The sequence below is a fragment of the Notothenia rossii genome (assembly GCF_949606895.1).
Source record: "Notothenia rossii genome assembly, chromosome: 2".
Lineage (NCBI taxonomy): Eukaryota > Metazoa > Chordata > Actinopteri > Perciformes > Nototheniidae > Notothenia > Notothenia rossii.
The window spans coordinates 64670279-64681286 of NC_136904.1; the positions used below are offsets into that span (position 1 = coordinate 64670279).

Here is an 11008-nt window from a genome sequence, read left to right on the forward strand (position 1 = left end):
AGTTTAGAGCAAGGCGTGTGCCCCGAGATCTGGAAGGAAGCCAAGGTCATCCCATTACCGAAGGATAAAAGAAAAACCTTTGCTGGTTCCAATAGTCGACCTATAAGTCTCCTCCCAGTGTTAACTCAATTCCTAGAAAAAATAGTATACACCCAAATTCAATACTACTTTTCAAGTAACAATCTGACAACGAACTACCAACATGCCTATAGAGATGGTCACTCTACAAGTACAGCACTTGCACAAATGACCGACGACTGGTTCAAGAGCATGGATGATAGGAGGCTTGTAGGAGGTGTGCTGTTAGACTTTAGCGCAGCTTTTGATGTGATCGATCAGTCTGCTGCTGAACAAACTCAAATGCTATGGGTTTGGTTCTGTTGCTATGTGTTGGATGGAGAGCTACCTGACTAGGAGAAGGCAGCGAGTCTTTTTCAATGGGAGCTTTTCTGAAAGTAAGGTGGATGAGATTGTTGGTGATGTTGTTAATGATATCAGGACTTACAGTATATCCTGAATGTTGCTGTATTATTGTTGTATTATTGTTGTATTGTTTTAAGTGTCGGACCCTAGGAAGAGTAGCTTTTGTCAAGAGCAAAAGCTAATGGGAATCCTTAATAAACATAAACTCCCTCCAAGCTTTGACAAAGATCTGAAAATCAAAGAGAGACATTCCCTGACGTGCCTGTAACTTTGAAGTCTTTTGCCCTAATGGATAATCCATATATGGCTGATTGAAGACCGCCAACGCTGTCAAGCTATAACAACAAAGCTAAAAAATATTTCTAATGGGCTCTGTTAGAAGGGAAGGCCAGCTCCTTCATATCTTAAAGAGGGGAAGAGACCGAAAAGAATGACGCATGAGATATGAACTCACAAATGGTAACCAGTGTGTTGGCGGCCAAACAGCAGGCCACAGCTGGAGGTAGATGTCTGTTTTCTTAAGCTTGCATGGCTCAGACAATGGCGATGTCTCACTGTTTGTCAAATCATGGCAACGCCCACCTCTTCTGGTCAGACTGCCAGCACAAGCTGCCAGGCTTTGGTCATAGAATTCAGAGAAGAGAAAACCAAGTGAGGTCGCTTGGTGGGGTGGTGGTGGTTGAACTGGTCTGGCAATGTGAGCGTATGATCATGATGCTACCACTTTATGCATTAAAAGCTGAGGCAACGGGAAATGTAAAGTAAATTCAAAGAAGGAATGCCTAAAGAGGTCCTATTATGCTTTGGGGGGTTTTCCCTTCCCTGTAGTGTGTTATATAGGTTTTTGTGCATAGAAATGTTCTGTGAAAGCTCAAATCTCAAAGTTATCTCCCACACAATCCACCCCTGTCTGAAATGCCTCCATTGGACTCCTTTATTTACTTTTCTCACATGTGGCCGTGTCTCAATTCAGGGGCTGCACCCTTCAGAGGCTGCATACGTCACTTCCGCAGAAAGAAGGCTGTCCCAATTTAAAAAAAAGACGAGACTCCTCCGAATGCGGCCCACGAATGCAGCCTTCTTTTCCCGGATTTTGGAGGATACAGCTGATGTATCCTCCGCGGTCTACCATATCGGTTCAATGCACGCAGGGACGAGTGAGTTTGTATCAAATGAAATGGCGATCCGGTCTCCCAAGCAGAGTGGATTTAAAAGCAGCAGCAAGCGGAGGAATCACTAATAAATGTGAAAATTGGGTTTTAACTTACTTTAAATGAACTAACGCCACACGTCAAACCCAAGGGGCATTCAAACGTACATTTTCGTTAAATAATACGGATAAATGTGACATTAGTGACACTAGCTAGCTGGACGTGCTGCACTGTTGTTTACACTTATTTTTAATCCAATTCAGAGGTTTACTAAAGTCATACAGAGATCTTGGCTCTGTTATACTTTATATTACATACATAGACCAAAGTGAAAACATTTAGACCGGTGTAGCCTATAGTACGTTGGGATTTATAAAATGCTACCCTGACGTGTAGCTGCTGTTTGCTTTATTTATTTCTCTGACATGTTGCAATGTTTTACTGTTTATTAAACTTGGGGACAACATTACAACCTTTTTATTCAGCTCATGCTGCTTTGAGGTAGGGCAAAAAAAAGCCTATTTTAAATATTTCCAACAGATTTTATCATCTTTTATTTAGGTTAAAGTTTATTTAATTTATCCTAATCCCATAATAATAAGACAATCAAAAATAGACAGCAGCCTTTGGCTTGATGTTAGTTTGTGCTGTGTTGTCAAAGGGATGCACGTGTGACTGTCATTTCATCTCTTTAGTCCCTATATGATCATTTTCTGATAACGATGAAATAGCCCGCCTCCCTCTCCCCACGTCTCCTGCTGCTGCTGGGCTGTCAGAAGCGGGGGAGGAAAAGAGAGGCAGTCACCGTTTATTAAATATTGTTATATTATTATTAGTGGTGGGCCGTTATCGGCGTTAACGTGCTGCGTTAACGTGAGACTCTTGTCGGCGATAAAAAAAAATATCGCCGTTAATCTATTCTCAAAGTTGGGTTGGGAGCTGGGTCTATACTACGCAAGCGATGATGACTTTCACCTTGATAATTTAGCGCGGATGTATACCTAGCCGAATTGCACTGTAGGGGGCGAGATCGAGTCTTTGACCTGTGTTTCTTCTACTGTCTATGGATCTGACCCCGGTCAAATCAGCCACATTAAACGTGACATGCTAACATGGATACAGCAGGAATGAAGCCGCGGGGTTTGCTTCAGGGGACATTTATTTTTAAGAAGCTTCCCGATGGAAACCTCAACAAAAATAAGGTTGTTTGCACCTTGTGCAATGCGGAATTAGTTTACTGTAGGAGTTCATCCAGTCTCAAGTACCACCTAAACGCAAAGCATCCCTTAGCTAATGCGGAAGATGCCGGGCCGAGCACTGATGTAGCGCGGGGGAAGACTCGTCGTCAAACAACTATGTTTGAGTGCAACCGAGGCAAGCCCGTCAGCACAGCTCTATCAGCCAAGCTAACTAGTCTCCTCGCTCAGTGGATTGCCACCAGCTGCAGGCCCATTAGCGTGGTTGAAGATGACGGGCTCGAGCTTGTTCTCCAGGCGGCCACAGGTGACCCATCTTACAAACTGCCTGCGAGGCGAACTATCATGAGGAGAATACATGACCAGCACGCAGAAGAGAAAGCTACGAAAGTTGAGAAGATGGTAGAGGCGAGGTCTGTAGCACTGACTGGGGACCATTGGACGTCCGTTAACAACGACAACTTCCTCGGCGTTACAGTACACCTCATCGATGCTAGCTGGGAACTTCACTCCTTCGCTTTAGGTATGCTACGTTATGTCATTTTAAATTACATAATTTAATTTTGTAGCCTTTTAATTACCACCACGTTATGTTTGCTTCTTGATAATTGCTAGTTGTTTACTACTAGTAGTGAAATTATTCTAATTTACTTTGTCTGTCTTTGTCAGTTTGTGATGCATTTTGGAAACTGGAGATGAGCCCCTGGTCTAATGCACCACCTGGCTTGAGAAACCCGTTCTCAAAGACTTACTTTTAGTCATTATTTGGGTAGCACACATATTCTGAATGCCTTCGGGAGAATTCAAATGAGCCATTTTAATCTAGATTAATCTAGATTAATTCCAAGAATACAGTGAGATTAATCTAGATTAAAAAAATTAATCTATGCCCACCACTAATTATTATACAGAGAACAGAGTCGTTATCAATTTGTTTTAAAGCTCAATAAATAACAAAGAAGACCTCTGACCGACACTTTTCTAATTTTGTACGGAAGATTTAAACTTTAACTGACATGTTGACCGGCGGAACATTTTTTTTACGGAAACTGCCGCACGGTCCCCTCGTTCCTTGGAAGAGGCGGAGATGTGGGTGTTTTTCATCTGCTGGTGGACTACCTGGGAGATACAGCAGGAGAACACGCCGTCCACCGCGGAGAATAAACAGAAGGGCAACCATGGCAACCATGCTCCGGGGTTTTCTTCGCTGCTTTTGATGTATTTCGGGCGGCAGCAGCGCCACTTACAGGCCTGACATATGTACTACATCGTTTCCAGCATTTCCAGCGGTCTAGTGTGAACGGACACGTTAATGAATCGAATGCGTGTGAACGGAAGCCTTTTTTGCACTTGCGTATGCGTTTTACCGTATGCGTCCTTGTGGGGCCGGGGTCTAAGCCAAACTATATCCGGTCACAGAGATCTGCTATTTTAGAGTAAAGTCAACACATATAGACCCTAAATATAGTCTATATTAAGAACGAGAAAAGTCTGAACATATATATCCTTTTTTGTAAACATATGACAAATGTGTGAGGGTGATGACGTCAGAGCATCGTCCTATGTGCCAGGGCTTAGCCCCGGACAGCCCCAGCCCAATTTAACCCCTGGGTATGTGTGAGGGAGCTCCTATATGGCATTACCCCGCTGAAGCTCACCAAAGTTTAACATATTTCATAGTTCAAAGTTTTGTCAATTGTTTTGTTTATTGGTCAAATACTGGTTTCTAATGGTTTCTGAGGAGTTTTACTGGAATGAAAGAACACAGAGTCTACAGAAGCAAAAAAGCAGCATACTGCATTAAACCTAACCTTCACAGAGAGGTTGAAGTTCATGTGGAAAGGAGGCTTCAGTAGTCTGTCTGCACTCTGTTTATTTTTGCTATCTTACAATCAATATAGTAAAGTGTGTTGCCAATGTAACCGGTTAGAACTCAAAGTTGCGATGAGGTCTTAAAAAGTATGGAAAGGGTCTTAAAAAAGGTCTTAAAAGGTATTAAATTTGACTTCAGGATTCCTGCATATACCCTGGGACAATTCTGGATAAATGGATCTGCTGGAGAAGGACCCCTAATCTGAAAAGTGCACGGCAAATCACCATCATTCCCCAAACAGCTGCTTCTATATACTTGCTGCACATATAATACAAATAAACAACTCCATAAACACACTTTTGCTGATTTTTGTGTTACTGCTGGTGATATATACAGTATATATATTAATATATTAATGTTGCATTGTTGGAGGGGCCTGTGACTTAAGATTTGCATTGCATAACTCATTGTAGCTGTGCAATTGACAATAAAGCCTTTAAACTTTGAACTGGGGCAATCAGAGCAGACTTGAAAAGAGGTGTTGCATCACAGGCAGTATGAGAGAAATATGTCACAATACAGGTAGAGCTCATTTCAATATGCAACAGAAAATAAGCATATGTCTTCTTTAACTCTTTAGGTTATAATTATTTATTCAGTCTTCAATTTTTACTTTTAACTTGACTAGGATACAATTTGGAAATATCAGACATTTGCACTTGCTAGATAATACAACTGTTTTGCTAACTCCTGTACATGCCCTGTATACACATCCAAGCAAACGTTTGCTATCAGAGACTCATATGGTACAGCTGCTACCAATTTTTCTTTGAATGAAGTCTGAGAAAACACAACTGATCATTCGACTGTAATAGCAAAGGCACACCCATACTGTAGACAGTCCATACACTCTGTCAACATCTGCCAAGGGTGTGGTGGCCGGTCTTTACATCCCCTTCTCCCCCTACATACTTGCTCTCTGTCAACTGCATTCATAAGATGTTGAATGATATTTTATTAAGGACATTGAAGCTGTCAAATAGCATTAAACAAAACTACGATAATCATCACCTGCGCGCTTTAAGTTCATAGTGTACCTTAAGGGTTTAAAGACGTGGACATTTTAACCACGGCTACCACTGCCAATAAGGTACACCCATACTGCAAGAAATCTCTTTAACAAATACTTTAGGATATTTAAATGGCTTACTGAGTAAACACTGAGTTGAATAATGGCAGTTACAAGTCGTAGAAACAGGACATTACCATTTTTCAAATTGCTAATGTCAAATTTGCAAATCAAACTTGTGTCTGCTCAACCTCCCTTCTCAAACTGCTGCACCCAAAGGAGAATCAACTACTGTACAGCGCTCAGGTCATGGGACAGCTACAGTAATAAGGTCCCGCAGCTAAGTTGTTAGAAGGTTGTTAAAAGTGTGTTACGTACTACATTGCTAAAACACAAACTCTCCCTACAAGACTTATCTAATTCCCTGATGGTCCATGAGTTATGTTTTGGAAGGTTAACATCTGCAAACAGAAGGGATTTATGACTGGAGGAAATAGTTTTGTACAATTTGCAATCAGATCTTGGCCTGCAGTGATGGTTTGGTTATACTTCATTGAGAGTGTAAATTCAGAATAGTTTAATGACGCTTGAGTTTTTCTAAATGTGACTTTATAGTTGATTATGATGGTTTTAGAGGTGTTATATGGTGTTGGTCAGCTAATGATGGACTCCATAATCACTGGTTTGGTACAGGTTTAGAGTAGATTTATAGCAATATTGTTTTAACAGTGAATCAAAGAACTCCCTATAATAAAAAGGTGTTGCTTTTGCTGCCGATCCAACTGAGAATCGTCCCGTTACTCTAAGATTTAGAAAAAAAAGGAGCCACTTGCAATAAACTAATTATCAAACAAAACTGTAAAATTGAAAAAACTGTGTAGAAGAACAAATGACTTGGAAAAATATAAAAAGAGAAAGAAAAACACAGATAAGCTGTTTAGTTTTGCTTCTTTTTTAACCTCAATTTAGTTTTGAAGAAAATGTAATTTGAAGAATACAATACATTTCATTTGGCTGACACTTTTATCCAAAGCCACTTTGGCCTGCGATACATGAATAACAGATTTGTGCACCATATTAATTATAAATATGAAATATTCAAATTTATAACACAGATCTATGGAATGCTCAATTTTTCTCCATTTGATTTATGAATCCAACTATTTCTCTAGGGCTGAAGAGTTCCAGCAACACTGTAGGAATATTTGGTAAAAATACAAACTTATTGTACAACAAACTTAAAATCTGTCAAAGTACCTCTTTTTCTTTCATTAAAACTACATAAAAACAATATTGTCCGTTTTTTCTCAGTCAGTGTGGTCTGTGAAATACCATTGTATGAGCTTTCACAGCCAACAGTGTAAACATGCTAATAGATTGCTCGCTCATAGCGGTCCATCGAGAGTCTCCCACACACCAGCTGCTACTAGCCAAGTGGGATATTGCACAGGACTAAAGACCCAGACGCATTTCTTAGAAGTCTGCGGACCAAACCTGAGCTGAATCACACGTTTATATTCAAATTGCATGGATAGCAAGCTAGAGGATGCCATTGTTGTTCTGTTTCTGCTCAATTAGGTAAGGAATATAAGTTTCATGTAACATTTCAACCATATTTCTGAGTTAATTTCCACTTATATGGCCAAAATGCAGTTTAATTTAATGCATCTTTAGGAACTGATGGAACAAAGTATTTGAGTTTGTGTGGGTGCTGCCTTAAAAGTTCCCAATGAGTGCAATGTATCCAGCATGTTTTCAAAATGCGACTAATTTATACAGTTCCATCTACAGTTCTGAAAATAAATATAAAAAATCCAGACACTTATTTAAAACCCTTACATGTTAGCACAACTTTTCCATAGAGAGTGGGGTGTGTTCTGCTCTGGACTAATCCGACAGCTGTATTTGGAGACTGAGGGGAGCATTAGGAATGGCACGGAAAGTACTAATTGGACACGAGTAGGATCAAGAACTCCAGACCAGGAATGGATGTCAGTGTGACCTTTGGACATTTGAGGTTTATACGTTAAGGTCTTGGTTTTTCTCCTTTATACTGCTTTTTGTAATGAATAGGGAGACAACGTCAAAACTGCCTTGAAACAAGAATGCCATACACTTGTAGAAATAAGGGTTCCAAAAAGATTCTTTCTAAAAGTCTAATGGTCGTTCACACCTGACGCAAGCGAAGATTAGCATTGCTGCCATCGCTCGAGTTTACGGCAGTGAGTTGTGTTTACTTGCATCATTCAAACTAGACGCGCTGTCGAGGAGGCGGGGCATATCTCTATGTAGATACCAACTACAACATAATTAACACATTTTACCATAATATAATTATAATATATGTTTCAAAATTATGCCATAATAACAAGATACTGATACCAGTTTGTAAAAGACGTGAAGCAATGCTTTGACAAGTGTGCACACACGACGGCAGAAGAAACACTTTTAAAATGCATGTTTTTCTGGATGGTGATCGATCGATCAGGCTAGGCTAAAATGTAGCTGCTCCAGTTTTATTTTTTCATGGTATAAAATACATTGAGTTCAGTAATGCATTGAAGGTTTGTTATTTTAGTTAAGTTTTAATGCACAGATATATTTCTCCTGGTTTAGTTAAAACCCCCCTGAATCAATATGTTTATGTTGACAAACATAATGTTGTTTTCAAGATAATGATCACTTAACACTGCAGTCCCCATGAAATCTACAGAGAGTTGTAACGTCTTTAAGATTGTTTAGTTTCAAGAACCTCAACTTTGATATTTAATCCAGCATGGTCTCTGGAATGCATTTTAATCCTCATAATATTTGTGAACAATAAATCCTTTGCTACAGTTCAATTGATTCTATTGCATGTTCGTGACATAGACGTTATATTAGTTTTGCCCAAAACACTCCATCTGCAATTTTTATGAGACTGTTGAAGCCATATTAAGAAACAATGTGTGTTCCCTGTAGTGGCATTTACAGGGTAAGAGAGCCACAGGGGGCCCTCCCACAAGCTCCACTATTTGTTCTGGGGCTGTGGATAGATATGAAGCAGTGATGTTGGAAGAATTGTAGAGCCCACCTATGGACTGACCGAGGGGGAACAGCCAGGCCTTTAAAGGGCTGCCCAAGATGTTCAGCGCTGTTCGGATCTCGAACACATGGTCGGGCAAATATTAGATAATAGATTGTCACCTTTTTCCTCTTGACAAGATTCCTTCTTCCTTCCTGCAGCTGGACATGCGGAGGCCTTCCCATCAGCCAGCAGCTGGGCTTGTCAGCCAATCAGGCACCTGCATGATTAGCAACAGCTGGAAAAGTATAACGAACTGGGCGGAGGGGGTCGGAGGAGGGGCTGCAACAGGGTGGTGGTGGGGGAATGGGGATAAATGCAGACGAAGAAAGAAGGAAGAGACAGAAGGAGGCAGAAAAAGCTTTTTTAAGAAATAAAAGGCATTGAATACAAGTCAAATGAGGAAAACAGGGACATCATCATAAAGTAAAAGAGGGGATTAGTGTTCATTTTCCAACCCCTTTTTTAAACTGATAAGCCACTTAAAGGACACAGAATCCCTTACGTTGTGCTCTACAAAAGTCACATGGATCATTGCAAATGTCCTTTTTTTCCTGTTTAAAATAAATGATAATAATTTCAACCTAATAACCGTAATAGTATAGCTTTCAACTAACCTAATACAGTTATGTGAAATCTGTTGACATAATACATTTAGTTAAAGACAACGTTTCAGTTTTTCCAGGGTTGTTGTGGCATAATTATTTAAGGTCACATATTTCAAGGGTGGGCAACCCTGAATATGAAACACTTGCCTTTTGGGTGAATAGCTATTTGTCGGAGTTAATATATTTCTGACTTGGGCTCAGTTCATGGATTCTAAGACATTCTGTCCCACTCTGAAACTGTATGATTCTCTCTAATTGTATATGAGTAAAGTATGCCTTTATTAGTGTCAATGACACAACGGGTGAACTTTATATGAAAGGGAGTGATGGTGTTCCTCCTCATTTATTGCATGGGTGAATTGGAAATATAAAACGCCTGAACTCCGAGGAGCCGGAGGATGCTAATTGGTTCTGCCATCCTCGAACATTTTTCCTTCCTACTTGCTCTAGCCCGAACTGAGGCTCAGTGCTTTCCCTGTGACCTCTTGCAAATGGTGCTTCCTCGCAGTGCATGATAAACATACCGTGCTTGCTATGCTTTCAAGTGCTTAACCATAACATAGTGAGTTTTTAATGACACTTCTTTGGGCTGTCAGACTAAGGGCAGCACTCTCACCTCTCAGAGCCGCCTCGGTTTGATTGCGCTTCCTCTCCTCAGCTCCGAAGTCCACTGTGGTTATGAGGACATTCATCACTCTTGCCTCAATGGCTTAAACGTTCCAAGGGAAAGGAAACATTCATAGTAGAGTCAAAGAACATTGCATGGATTTCTTTAAATCATTTTAAGAATCTCAACCTTTGTGAATATAGCCAACAACAATCCTTATGATGGATGTTAAAATTGTGTCAGGTCTATTTGTCTATCACCAAGCAAATATTTGCATCACTTTGTCACAGAAATGTCAGTATTAAACAGATGTAAGTGGGTAGGGTATCCAGATTGCTCGGTTGTCTCCTGCCATTTACACAACATACAATTATAACAAAAATAAATTATAGTTTCCATATATGGCAAGAATTGATCAATTAAAAATTCACTTTTTGTATCAAAACCAACATTTTAAAACAGATAAAGTAAAATTGATTTGTGGCCAGGAAATATGGAAACTTCCATTAAAAAGCATTTAAAACGCTCCCTTAATCAATATGCCATGTACCTGTCTATTGTAAGTCTTGCAAAGGGATTAGAGCAGGGGTCGGCAACAGGCGGACCGCGATCCGGACCCAGACGCCGACCCTTACGGACCCGGACCTATAATCAATACATTAATAGGGGATTTCAATTTTGACGGGGCGATTCTATTTTAACCAATGCCGACAGGGGGCGAAAGAGACGAGTGAGCGATACAGGGAGAGAAACACAGAAGAAGAGACGAGAGCGCGGCAGATAGAAGCGGAGAGGAAAGTGAGTGAAGAGAATAATTAGCGATACAGGGAGAGAAGCGGAGAGGAGAGTGAACAGGCGTGTTAGCGGCAGACAGGGAGAGACAAATAATTACACATGGCGCTCTCCAAGAAGAGGAAAGTGGACAGTGAGAACAGAGCTTTTAACCCCGAGTGGACGGACTCATTCATGTTCATCCTGCCCACTGGGAGCACAGAACCAGTGTGTCTCATTTGTTCAGAGACCTTGGTGCTCATTAAGTAAGTAAGTAAGTAAAACTTTATTTATATAGCACCCTTT

General features: G+C 40.5%; 1 protein-coding gene across 4 annotated transcripts in view; it reads right to left on the bottom strand.

Moving 5' to 3' along the window:
* The window catches only part of LOC307029132 (uncharacterized protein), a 57152-nt gene that overhangs the window by 25326 nt on the left and 20818 nt on the right, over nucleotides 1-11008 (bottom strand). For 3 of the 4 annotated variants that reach the window (XM_079664789.1, XM_079664790.1, XM_079664791.1), the window contains exons 1-2: nucleotides 9941-10382; nucleotides 8839-8998 (exon numbers count right to left, since the gene is read on the bottom strand). The gene's annotated coding sequence lies outside the window, so the exon portion shown is untranslated. Of the gene's footprint in view, nucleotides 1-8838; nucleotides 8999-9940; nucleotides 10383-10481; nucleotides 10577-11008 lie in introns of those variants that run through there. The other variant, XM_079664788.1, reaches the window with a different exon arrangement.